Source organism: Trachypithecus francoisi, unplaced genomic scaffold (genome assembly GCF_009764315.1).
Source record: "Trachypithecus francoisi isolate TF-2019V2 unplaced genomic scaffold, Tfra_2.0 Contig01461, whole genome shotgun sequence".
Taxonomy (NCBI): Eukaryota; Metazoa; Chordata; class Mammalia; order Primates; family Cercopithecidae; genus Trachypithecus; species Trachypithecus francoisi.
The window spans coordinates 11,934,649-11,946,882 of record NW_022681433.1 but is presented as its reverse complement, the minus strand read 5'-3'; the positions used below and the strand labels follow the sequence as shown (position 1 = coordinate 11,946,882).

Below are 12,234 nucleotides of genomic sequence, written 5' to 3'. Positions count from 1 at the left end.
TCACATAATCCCATATTTCTTGAAGGCTTTGTTCATTTCTTTTTACTCTTTTTTCTCTAAACTTCTCTTCTCGCTTCATTTCATTCATTTGCTCTTCAATCACTGATACTCTTTCTTCCAGTTGATCGAGTCGGTTACTGAAGCTTGTGCATTCGTCAAGTAGTTCTCATGTCATGGTTTTCATCTCTATCAGTTCGTTTATGGACTTCTCTGCACTGGTTACTCTAGTTATCCATTCTTCCGTTCTTTTTTCAAAGTTTTTAGTTTCTTTGCACTGGGTACGTAGTTCCTCCTTTAGCTCTGAGAAGTTTGATCAACTAAAGCCTTCTTCTCTCAACTCATCAAAGTCATTCTCTGTCCAGCTTTGTTCCGTTGCTGGCGATGAGCTGTGTTCCTTTGGAGGGGGAGATGTGCTCTAACTTTTTGAATTCACAGCTTTTCTGCACTGCTTTTTCCCCATCTTCATGGTTTTATCTGCCTTTGGTCTTTGATGATGGTGACGTACTGATGGAGTTTTGATGTGGGTGTCCTTTCTGTTTGTTAGTTTTCCTTCTAACAGTCAAGACCCTCAGCTGTAGGTCTGCTGGAGTTTGCTTGAGGTCCACTCCAGACCCTGTTTGCCTGGGTATCAGCAGCAGAGGCTGCAGAAGATAGAATATTGCTGAACAGTGAGTGTTGCTGTCTGATTCTTGCTCTGGAAGCTTCGTCTCAGGGGTGTACCTAGCTGTGTGAGGTGTGAGGTGTCAGTCTGCACCTAGTGGGGGATGTCTCCCAGTTAGGCTACTCAGGGGTCAGGGCCCCACTTGAGCAGGCCGTCTGTCCGTTCTCAGATCTCAACCTCCATGCTGGGAGAACCACTGCTCTCTTCAAAGCTATCAGAGAGGGACATTTACATCTGCAGAGGTTTCTGCTGCTTTTTGCTTAGCTATGCCCTGTCCCCAGAAGTGGGATCTACAGAGGCAGGCAGGCAGGCCTCCTTGAGCTGCGGTGGGCTCCAACCCAGTTTGAGCTTCCCTGTGGCTTTGTTTACCTACTTAAGCCTCAGCAATGGCAAAATTCAACAGCCTTTCATGCTAAAAACTCCCAATAAATTTGGTATTGATGGAATGTATCTCAAAATAATAAGAGTTATTTATGACAGACTCACAGCCAATATCATACTGAATGGGCAAAACTGGAAGCATTCCCTTTGAAAACTGGCACAAGACAGGGATGCCCTCTCTCACCACTTCTATTCAACATAGTGTTGGAAGTTCTGGCTAGGGCAATCAGGCAAGAGAAAGAAATAAAGGGTATTCAATTAGGAAAAGAAGAAGTCAGATTGTCCCTGTTTGCACATGACATGATTGCATGTTTAGAAAACCCCATCGTCTCAGCCCAAAATCTCCTTAAGCTGATAAGCAACTTCAGCAGAGTCTCAGGATACAAAATCAATGTGCAAAAATCACAAGCATTCTTATACATCAATAGCAGACAAACAGAGAGCCAAATCATGAATGAACTCCCATTCACAATTGCTTCAAAGAGAAAAAAATACCTAAGAATCCAACTTACAAGGGATGTGAAGGACCTCTTCAAGGAGAACTACAAACCACTGCTCAGTGAAATCAAAGAGGACACAAACAAATGGAAGAACATACCATGCTCATGGATAGGAATAATATCATGAAAGTGGCCATACTGCCCAAGGTAATTTAGATTCAATGCCATCCCCATTAAACTACCAATAACTTTCTTCACAGAATTGGAAAAAACTGCTTTAAAGTTCATATGGAACCGAAAAAGAGCCCACATTGCCAAGACAATCCTAAGCCAAAAGAACAAAGCTGGACGCATCATGCTACCTGACTTCAAACTATACTACAAGGCTACAGTAACCAAAACAGCATGGTACTGGTACCAAAACAGAGATGTAGACCAATGGAACAGAACAGAGCCCTCAGAAATAATACCACACATCTACAGCCATCTGATCTTTGACAAACCTGAGAGAAACAAGAAATGGGGAAAGGATTCCCTATTTAATGAATGGTGCTGGGAAAATTGGCTAGCCATAAGTAGAAAGCTGAAACTGGATCCTTTCCTTACTCCTTATATGAAAATTAATTCAAGATGGAGTAGAGACTTAAATGTTAGACCTAAAACCATAATAACCCTGAAAAAAACACCTAGGTAATATCATTCAGGACATAGGCATGGGCAAGGACTTCATGTCTAAAACACCAAAAGCAATGGCAACAAAAGCCAAAATTGACAAATGGGATCTAATTAAACTAAAGAGCTTCTGCACAGCAAAAGAAACTACCATCAGAGCGAACAGGCAACCAACAGAATGGGAGAAAATTTTTGCAATCTACTCATCTGACAAAGGGCTAATATCCAGAACCTAGAAAGAACTCAGACAAATTTACAAGAAAAAAACAAACAACCCCATCAAAAAGTGAGCAAAGGATATGAACAGACACTTCTCAAAAGAAGACATTTATATAGCCAACAGACACATGAAAAAATGCGCATCATCACTCACCATCAGAGAAATGCAAATCAAAACAATAAGATACCATCTCACACCAGTTAGAATGGTGATCATTAAAAAGTCAGGGAACAACAGGTGCTGGTGAGGATGTGGAGAAATAGGAACACTTGTACACTGTTGGTGGGACTGTAAACTAGTTCAACCATTGTGGAAAACAATGTGGCGATTCCTCAAGGATCTAGAACTAAAAATACCATTTGACCCAGCAATCCCATTACTGGGTATATACCCAAAGGATTATAAATCATACTGCTATAAAGACACATGCACACGTATGTTTATTGCGGCACTATTCACAATAGCAAAGACTTGGAATCAACCCAAATGTTCATCAGTGACAGACTGGTTTAAGAAAATATGGCACATATACACCATGGAATACTATGCAGCCATAAAAAAGGATGAGTTCGTGTCCTTTGTAGGGACATGGATGCAGTGGGAAACCATCATTCTCAGCAAACTATCGCAAGAACAGAAAACCAAACACCGCATGTTCTCACTCATAGGTGGGAACTGAACAATGAGATCACTTGGACACAGGAAGGGGAACATCACACACCAGGGCCTATTGTGGAGAGGAGAGAGTGGGGAGGGATAGCATTAGGAGATATACCTAATGTAAATGATGAGTTAATGGGTGCAGCACACCAACATGGCACATGTATACATATGTAAGAAACCTGCAAGTTTTGCACTTGTACCCTAGAACTTAAAGTATAATAAAAACAAAAACAAAAACAAAAACAAGATCATCCGGTTTCTCTGTTAAGATGAGGCTGTAAGGAGCAGGTGTAGACACAGGGAGAAGAGGTAGGAATTCTTGCAGCTCTCCAAGCAGACGCCCATGGCATGGGCAGGTTCAGCAGTGGCGAGGGGATGAGCTCCTGGATATCACATGACAGCAAGGCCTGAAGATTTGCCAATAGATTGTCTCTGGAGTGTGAGAGAAGGAGGGGAAGTGAGGATGAGTCCAAGCATGTTGACCTGAGCAACTAGAGGGATGAAGCTGCCATTATGAAGACGAGAAGACTGTGGGAGGAGCTGGTTTGGGGAAGATATCAGGAGTTGGATTTTGGACATGTTAACTTTGAGATGCCTAATAGACATCCAGGAGGAGGGCAGTTTGATGTTTGGTTACACAGCCCACAGGTCAGGGGAAAAGTTCAGACCTGATGTAAGAGTCTTCAGCATAGAGATGATACTTAAAGCCGAGACATTCGATGAGATCACCAAAGTATGAGTATTGATAGAGAAGAGGTCCAAGCAGTAAGCTCTGAGGCACTCCAATGCTGAGAGGGCATGGTGGTGAGGAAGAGTCATGGAAGAATACTACAAAGGAATAGGAAGTAAGCCAGGAGGCAAACTAGGGAGCCGAGGAAAGAACATACCATGGAAACAGGGAGTAATCAATTGTGTCAGATGGTGTTGATGGGGCAAGTAAGACGAGGACATAGAACTATTTCATTTAGCAGTATGAAGGTCATTATTGAGTTTGATAAAGAAATTTTGATATAGTGCTCCATATCCAGATTATAAAACCAATATTGTAACTTGTTAATGTGTTTACATTTCTTTCTATCACACTGATAATTTCTTAGACACAGGGAATATGATGTCTCACTCATTTCTGTGTCCTGGCATGCTCAATGAATATTTGTGGAATGAATGTGTAAATACACAAAAGGGAGTATTTTAGATATTGGCCTAGGATGCCCACGTGGGGCTGCAATCACCCCAGGACTACTGAGTCAGAAAGAGACCTCTACTAAAGATTGTACTTGAATCACCCAGGGATAGAGGTGACCATTTGTCCTATTCTTAATAACACTATCATTCCATAAGTCTCATTTTTTCCATATCATTATCATCATCATCATCATCATCATCATCATCATCATCCAATAACCACATTCTGGCAATTCTTCCCTCATGGTCCATTTTAGAGTAATTCTTCTGCCTTTCCTTACCAACTTCTCATACACCCCAACATTATAAACTCTCTAATACAATTTGCTATTGCTCAAGACTAATTGTTTTCATGCTCAAACTTTCAAAGACCTATATATTATACTTATTATTCTTTCTGTGGCTTTAAAGGGTGCCTGTCATTTAATCATTGAACTGGAGATATTTATTGAGTGAGGTGTGTGCCGTCTAGATGTTACTCTTTGGAGATATATGGCGACCAAGTTAGATACAGTGACTGCCCTCAGGGAGCTTGCAGTCTAATGGGTTTATATGGCAGAGACATTAAACAACTACAGTAAAGTGATAAATGGCATGAGAGGGAAATTGGCCTCTTCATCCATGTTTTCCAGGGTTCTGTCCTAGGTCCTCCTTTCCTCACTCTCTATGTGCTCCGAGGTGATTTCTTTCACTCGCTGGGATTCAATGAATGACTCTCAAGTAGAGATCTCCAGCTCAAATCTTTCTAAACACATCCAAACAATGTCTCTTGGGCCTCTTTTCTTAGGAGTCTCAAAATCACTCTCACAGACAATGTGTCAAAAACAGAAGCGATCATTCCCTGTCCTCCAACACACACCCACACCCAGGCTTTTCTGTGTTCTGAGCCACCGTCACCTGCAGCAGCACAGGGCCAGCTGCCCACCCCATCACCAGAGCTCTAGCCTGGGCTTCCTGGTCGATCTCACCCTATTGTTAGCAGCCTGTCTTCTGTTCTATTACTTGTTTCTCCTAAGCATCTCTCAAATCCCACAGTTCCCTTTTTTTCCTGCTAAAATTATCATTACATTGCAAATGTTAAATTTTATTGGACCTTTATTATGTATCAGGCCCTGTTATGAGTTATTTCTGTGTGTTTCCTCACACAACCCTCAGAACAATACTACTGGGTAAGCTCCAGGGAGTGCTAGCGTGATTCCCACTTTTACACATAAGGAGGCCGAGGTACAGAAAAGTTAAGTACTCTGGAGAGGGTCACACAGCTGGTAGGTGAAGGAGTTTTGCACTATGAACTATATTTTGCACTATAACCACAGAGCCCTTAGTTCAGGCAGCTGTCATCTCTCATCTGGATTTCTTTAATGGTCTCCAGCCATGCCCTTTTCTAAGCTTCACTTCACACCACAGTAAAATTATATTCCTACTTAAAGTGCTTTAGCCACTCCCCTCTACCCTTAGGGTAAATCCCAAAGCCCATATGCAGCTGTTGACCTTGTTCCCCACCATCTGACCTCTGGTTACTTTTTAGGGCCTTCTCATTCCTCCCTCCCCCACCCACCACACAGCCCTAAAGCACTTTATTTTTTAAAAAGTATTATTTATTCCAAGGGAAACATTTCATTACATGAAAAATAATTTTTCTTGTTTAATATTCATCCCCCTCTAATCTCTTCCCCAAATACACTTCCCCCCACTTATGCTGTTATGAATTTTTTTATTTTTAATTTTTTCCCCAAAGTTAAATCTGTTTTATTTTGAACTAATTTAGACCCACAAAAAAGTTGTAAAAATACTACAGTTCCTTTACATTTTTCAACTGGCTTCCCCTAATGGGAACATCTTGTTAAACCATAGTACAATAATTACAAACAAGACATTAACACTGGTATAATATTATTAAAGACCTTATTGTAATTCGATCCTTTTTTCACTAATAGCTTTCATCATTTTTAGAAAAAGATAAAAATAGGACTGTGTTGGAGTCACTTGCTTTTTTTTTTTTTTTTTTGAGACGGAGTCTCACTCTGTCGCCCAGGCTGGAGTGCAGTGGCACAATCTCAGCTCACTGCAACCTCTGCCTCCTGGGTTCAAGCAATTCTCCTGCTCAGCCTCCCTAGTAGCTGGGATTACAGGCACCTGCCGCCATGCTGTGCTAATTTTTGTATTTTTAGTAGAGATGGGGTTTCACCATGTTGGCCAGTGTGGTCCAGGTGATCCACCCACCTCAGCCTCTCAAAGTGCTGGGATTACAGGCATTAGCCACCTGACTTGCTTTTTTATTGCTACATAATAATTGTACATATTCATGGGATACATGTGGTATTTTGGTATAAACATACAACATATAATGATCAAATCAGGGTAATTGAGATGTCCATCACTTCAAACATTAATCATTTCTTTATGTTCAGAACATTCTAAATCTTCTCTTCTAGCTATTCAAAAATATACAATAAACTGTTGATAAATTATAGTCTCCCTACTGTGCTATCAAACATCAGGATTTCTTTCTTCTAACTGTATTTTTGTACCCATTATCCAACCTCTTTTCATTCCTCCCCACTACCCATCCCAGCCTTTGGTAAACATTATTTTCTACCTCCATGAGATCAACTTTTTTTTTTTTTTTTTTTTTAGTTCTCACATATGAGTGAGAATATGGAATATTTATCTTTCTATAACTGGCTTTTTTCACTTAACGTATTGTTTTCTAGGCTCGTCCATGTTGCTGAAAATGACAGGATATCATTCTTTTTATGGCCAAATAGTATTCCATTGTACATATACCATATTTTCTTTTTCTATTCATCCATTGATAGACATTTAGATCGATTCCATAGCTTGGCTATTGTGAATAGTGCTGCAGTAAGCACGGAAGTGCAGATAGCTCTTTGATATACTAATTTCCTTTCTTTTGGTGTATATCCAGCAGTGGGATTCTGGGTCATACAGTAGTTCTATTTTTAGTTTTTTGAGGACCCTCCATACTGTTTTCCATGGTGACTGTGCTAATTTACGTTCCCATCAACAGTGTGCAAAGGTTCCCTTTTCTCTATAACCTTGCCAACACTTGATATCCTTTATCTTTTTGATAACAGTCATCCTAACGGGTGTGAGGTGATATCTCATTGTGGTTTTAATTTTCATTTCCCTGATAATTAGTGATGTTGAGCATTTTCTCATATACCTGTTGACTATTCGTGTGTCTTCTTTTGAGAAATGTCTATTCAGGTCCTTGCTCATTTTATAATCGAGTTATTTATTTTCTTGCTGTTGACGTATTTGAGTTTCTTGTATATTTTGGATATTAACCCCTTATCAAATATATGATTTACAGATATATTCTCCCAATATATAGGTCACCGCTTCACTCCATTACTTGTTTGCTTTGTTGTGCGGAAGCTTTATAGTGTGATGTAATCCTGTTGTCTGTTTTCACTTTTGTTGCCTGTGCTTTTGGGGTTATATCCAAAAAATTACTGCCCAGAAAAAGGTCATGTTGTTTTCCTCCTATGTTTTCTTCTTGTAGTTTTATAGTTTCAGGTCTTGGTCTTAAATTCCAGTCATTAATCCACCTTTTTTTATTGGTTTGCTTTTTGTTTTTTGTGTTTTTTTTTTTTTTTGAGATGGAGTCTGGCTCTGTTGCCCAGGCTAGAGTGTGGTGGTGCGATCTCGGCTCACTGCAACCTCCGCCTCCCAGGTTCAAGTGATTCCCCTGCCTCAGCCTCCCAAGTAGCTGGGATGACAGGCACCTGCCACCACGCCTGGCGAATTTTTTTGTAGTAGAGATGGGATTTCACCATGTTAGCCAGGCTGGTCTCGATCTCCTGACCTCGTGATCCACCTGCCTTGGCATCCCAAAGTGCTGGGATTACAGGCATGAGCCACTGCACCAAGGCCATTAATCCATCTTGAGTTGGTTTTTGCATGTGGTGTGAAATGAGGGCCCATTTTCATTCTTGTGCTTGTGGATATCCAGTTTTTCCAACTCCGCATATTGGAAGAGATTCTCCCCATTGTGTGTTCTTGGTGTCTTTGTTGAAAATCAATTGACTGCAAATGCTTGGGTTTATTTCTGGCTGAAGCACTTTCTTTGGTTCAGCTCTGAGTCATCTCCATTTTCCTCTGTTTAGGAAGTCTTCTTTTCACTGTGACTGACCCTCCTCCTTCACTTATCCCACATTTTCTGGAAATATAATATTTTATCAGTTAAGTTTCAGTTCAGAGGTTTTTTCTAGGAAGCCTCCCTGATTCCCCAAGTCTGGATGAGATGGTGTGAGAGGCAGAGTACTGGCTCCCCGAAATGTCCATGTCATTAATGCCCCGTACCTGTGAATATATGACCTTGTGTGGCCACAGGACTTCGCAGATGTGATTAAGTCAAGAATACTGAGATGGGGAAATAATCTTAGATGATGCAGATGAGCAGTGTGATCACAAGGATCCCAATAAGAAGGAGTCAAGAGAGTCAGAATCAGAGGCGATGTGACTGGATGCTCCAGAAGCTGGAAAAGGCAAGAAAACATACTCTTCCATAGAGTGTCCACAGGAGCACGGCTCTGCACACTCCTTGATTTAGCTTTGTAAAACCCATTTCGGACTTCTAAACTCCAGAACTATAAAATAATCCGTTTGTGTTGTTTTAAGCCACTCAATTTGTAGCAGTCTGTTGCAGTAGTAACAGGAAACTCATACAGATGGATTTCCCTGTGCTTCCACACCTTCCACACTCTATGTCTTCACACTGCAGATTCTATTTCAATAGCTCTATTACTTGCTGTCTCCTAAGTAGCCCATAAGAGCTGTAAGAGAATGCACTGAGTCAATCTCATGCAACTGATATTCTCAAGGACAAAGATTGCTGTTGGAACGTAGCTGGTGCAAAATTAATATTTTCTGGATGAATGCTTGTCAGATGTGTGGAAATGATATAATGGGTTTTCCAGGTTTCTCAGGGAATAACTGTGAGAAGAAGGTAAGTGTGGCGTTTCTTTGTAGGCGCATCTCAATCTTAAGTATATATACCACACAGAAGGAGCAAAAATTACTGCTTTTTCTCCATGGGATCATTCTTAGCTTAGTTTGCTTGGCTTTGCAGGCCTGGAAATTGACTCTTTAATAAAGTGCTTTCTTGTGTTTGCAGATCCCTTGTTATGAAGAGCTTAAAATAACCTTTTGCAATTACTGGCCTCTCCTGCCTGAAACCTCAGGTTAGTGATGTCAAACAACTTACGATCAGCAGGTGACATACTATCATTTGAGAGAGCTCTTAAAACTAGATATTCTCAAGCTAAGGCCTGGACCTCTAGTATCAGAATCTCCAGGAGAGGGATCTAGTTCTGCAGGTGATTCTGATGCACATCCAAATTGGGGAACCTATGAGACTCAACCCTACAGGAAGTGAAGTGCAGCTGTCACTTTGGCCACTAGATGGCAGGCTTTACTCTCCACCCTGTGGTTCCAGCACAGAAAACTTGTTACACCACCCCACCTACCCCACCCCAAGGGAAATTGAGTATGCTTTGGGCCAAGTGCTAGAACAGATATTTTCATATACTTTATCTCACTGAGCTTCGCAAACACATTGAAAGTTAGACATCATTATCCCCAATTTACGGACGAAGAAACTGAGGCCTGTGGGACAGAAAGATCATATCCTTTCCATTTAACCATGCTGCCTTAATCTGGTTGGCTTAGACAATTAACTGTCTTGCCTGTAGGAGGAGTTCAGTGAATATTTGTTTAACACATTAACAATAAACTTAAACCTAAGAGCAGTACCAGGTGATATCTCTAACTTTCTTCCAAGCAACTTCATTACAATAATTTATCTTTATTTCAGTTTTCATAAAAGGGCAAGGAGAAACAAACAAGAGTTAAATGCATTGGCTTTTAAATTTCTTGGATGGTCTTTGAAGATGAATATGCAGAAGTCTAGTGGTGGGCATGCTGAAAAGATAATCATATTCAGGATGTCTGGTGTGGCCACCGATACAATGTGGCCTCATGAGACTAGAGGGAATGAGGCTCCTTGAGAGCTGTGGCTCTAAAATTGTGTTCCTCCAAGCCAGGATGCTGGTCGGCATGTGGTGTGTGTAACTCTCGTGTGTGGGGGAGGCCTGTGTGGTGTGTGGGTATGAAAGGATGGGGGCCAGGGAAAGATGAAAGAGAGAGAGGACGTTAGACCTTTCAGTCCCTGTTTCAGTGAGAACATCCAAATGTTATCCTTTTAGGTATTGGTACCCCATATGAGATTCTCTACGGAAAAATGGTTTCCGTGGCCATTAAGAAGTAGAAACTGTTGACCTAGGTCAACCCCCGGACTGATAAGCAATTGTATTATTTTGTGCAGAATTTTAATCTGCATTAGCAACATACATAGGCTCAACAAAATACTTTGAATATATTTTGAAGATGTTTTAGTTAAGGAAAAAATGTTTAAAGTTCGTAGGAAAAAGGAAAGTAAGACACAAATACAATTATCATGAAAGTCCAAAAACGGTATAAATAAGAAAGGTTCAGACAGAAGTATTTTTAAAATCTATTGTTTTTTTTTCTGTTAAAAGCCAATACGATCTATTAACACAAGTGATGAAACTGAGAACGAGAAATCCCTCCTTTTTAGCAACTCTGTCTTGAATCAGGGACAGGATTATGTGACAAAGGACCTCGTGAAGGTCTGTGAAATGCCTTTTATAATCCAGATCATTGCAAAGAGAAAGTGACTTGGTGGGCCTATATGTGGGTTGCTGAACATTCCCTCAACCGCCCTCCTGCCACCCTGCCCAGATTTTACAGGACCTTAGGAAGGAGACGTCATAAACAGTGGGATCAGCTTGGTAAGCTTGTGTGATTAATACTATGTTTCACTTTTTCAGCTGCTTAGGATCAAAAAGGAAAAAAATAAAGGTTACAAAAAATCAATATCAAGCCTAACATAGGATTGGAAACACAGCAATGGTTGGAACAAATTAGAACCACATTTTCATCATCTGACTCCAATAACCAAAGGAAACACCCTTTCCTTCTTTGGGAGCTGTAGCTCTCTGGAGTTTTGGGAAGCCCAAAGGTGGAGACCACGTGGCCTCCAGGTGAGGCTGTAACTGGATCCTGCCAAGTCTCTGATGGCCCCTCTGACACCCTTTCCCGTTAAACTACATTCATCTTGTCTCTTCCCAGGACACTGTGTCTTTTAGGGGCAGAAGGGGATGGTAGCATTACCGTGGAGATTTTGGACATCTGACAAACCTCCCATGGCAACTTTTCAGTTGCCTTCCTGGCTCTTAGGGTGAAAGGGGGCAAAAATCAAGACCCTTATATTTTGGAGCCATTTTAACAACTTCACCAGTTTTGTTAAAATAGATATTCTTATTTTTCAGCTTTCTTTTGTTCTCCAGTGTTTACATGCTAAGTGTACACGCTTGCATATTCTTGCGTATTTCACAATATTCTTTAAAAAAGCTGTTTGGTTTCTTCTGACAGGAATTCAGACCTGGCTTCTGAGCTGTGGCACAGCAGAAGAAAGGCAGCCAACACAGGATCTGAAACAGCCCGAGGGGCCTTCCCTCATTAGCTCTTTTGATACCCAGTGAAGTCACTCTGTTTTTACAACATCTTATTCTCTTTTTACTTGTAGTACTGAACTCTGGAGGTAATGAGATGCCATTGTAACTTTCTCTCTCTCCCCGCTATTTAAATGTGCATTCTGTGAAGGTGAGAAGCTTAAACAGTGCCTAGTATATAATAATTGCTTAATAAATATTTGTTGAAAATGGGAAGATGCTTATTTAGATAGTGAAGGGCTTGTGGGGGGGTGGGCAGGATTGCCGCTCTGGGTCAGTCTGGGGAAGTTTAAGTATGGTTGGTGGGCAGGTAAGACGCATGCAGGGTCTTGTCCAGGATGTAGTAGTCCCAGCACTGCAGCACATGTAAATGCTTCTGAAATGTTTGATAGTGATGCTGAAATGGGCGAGTTCCCTTGACCTCTTCGCAGGACTTGTGAAAGGGTTGAC

At 41.0% G+C, this 12,234-nt stretch overlaps 1 long non-coding RNA gene across 1 annotated transcript in view; it reads right to left on the bottom strand.

Moving 5' to 3' along the window:
• LOC117097703 overlaps positions 1-12,234 on the bottom strand; it is a 194,921-nt gene that overhangs the window by 24,775 nt on the left and 157,912 nt on the right. The gene's annotated exons all lie outside the window — the stretch shown is intronic.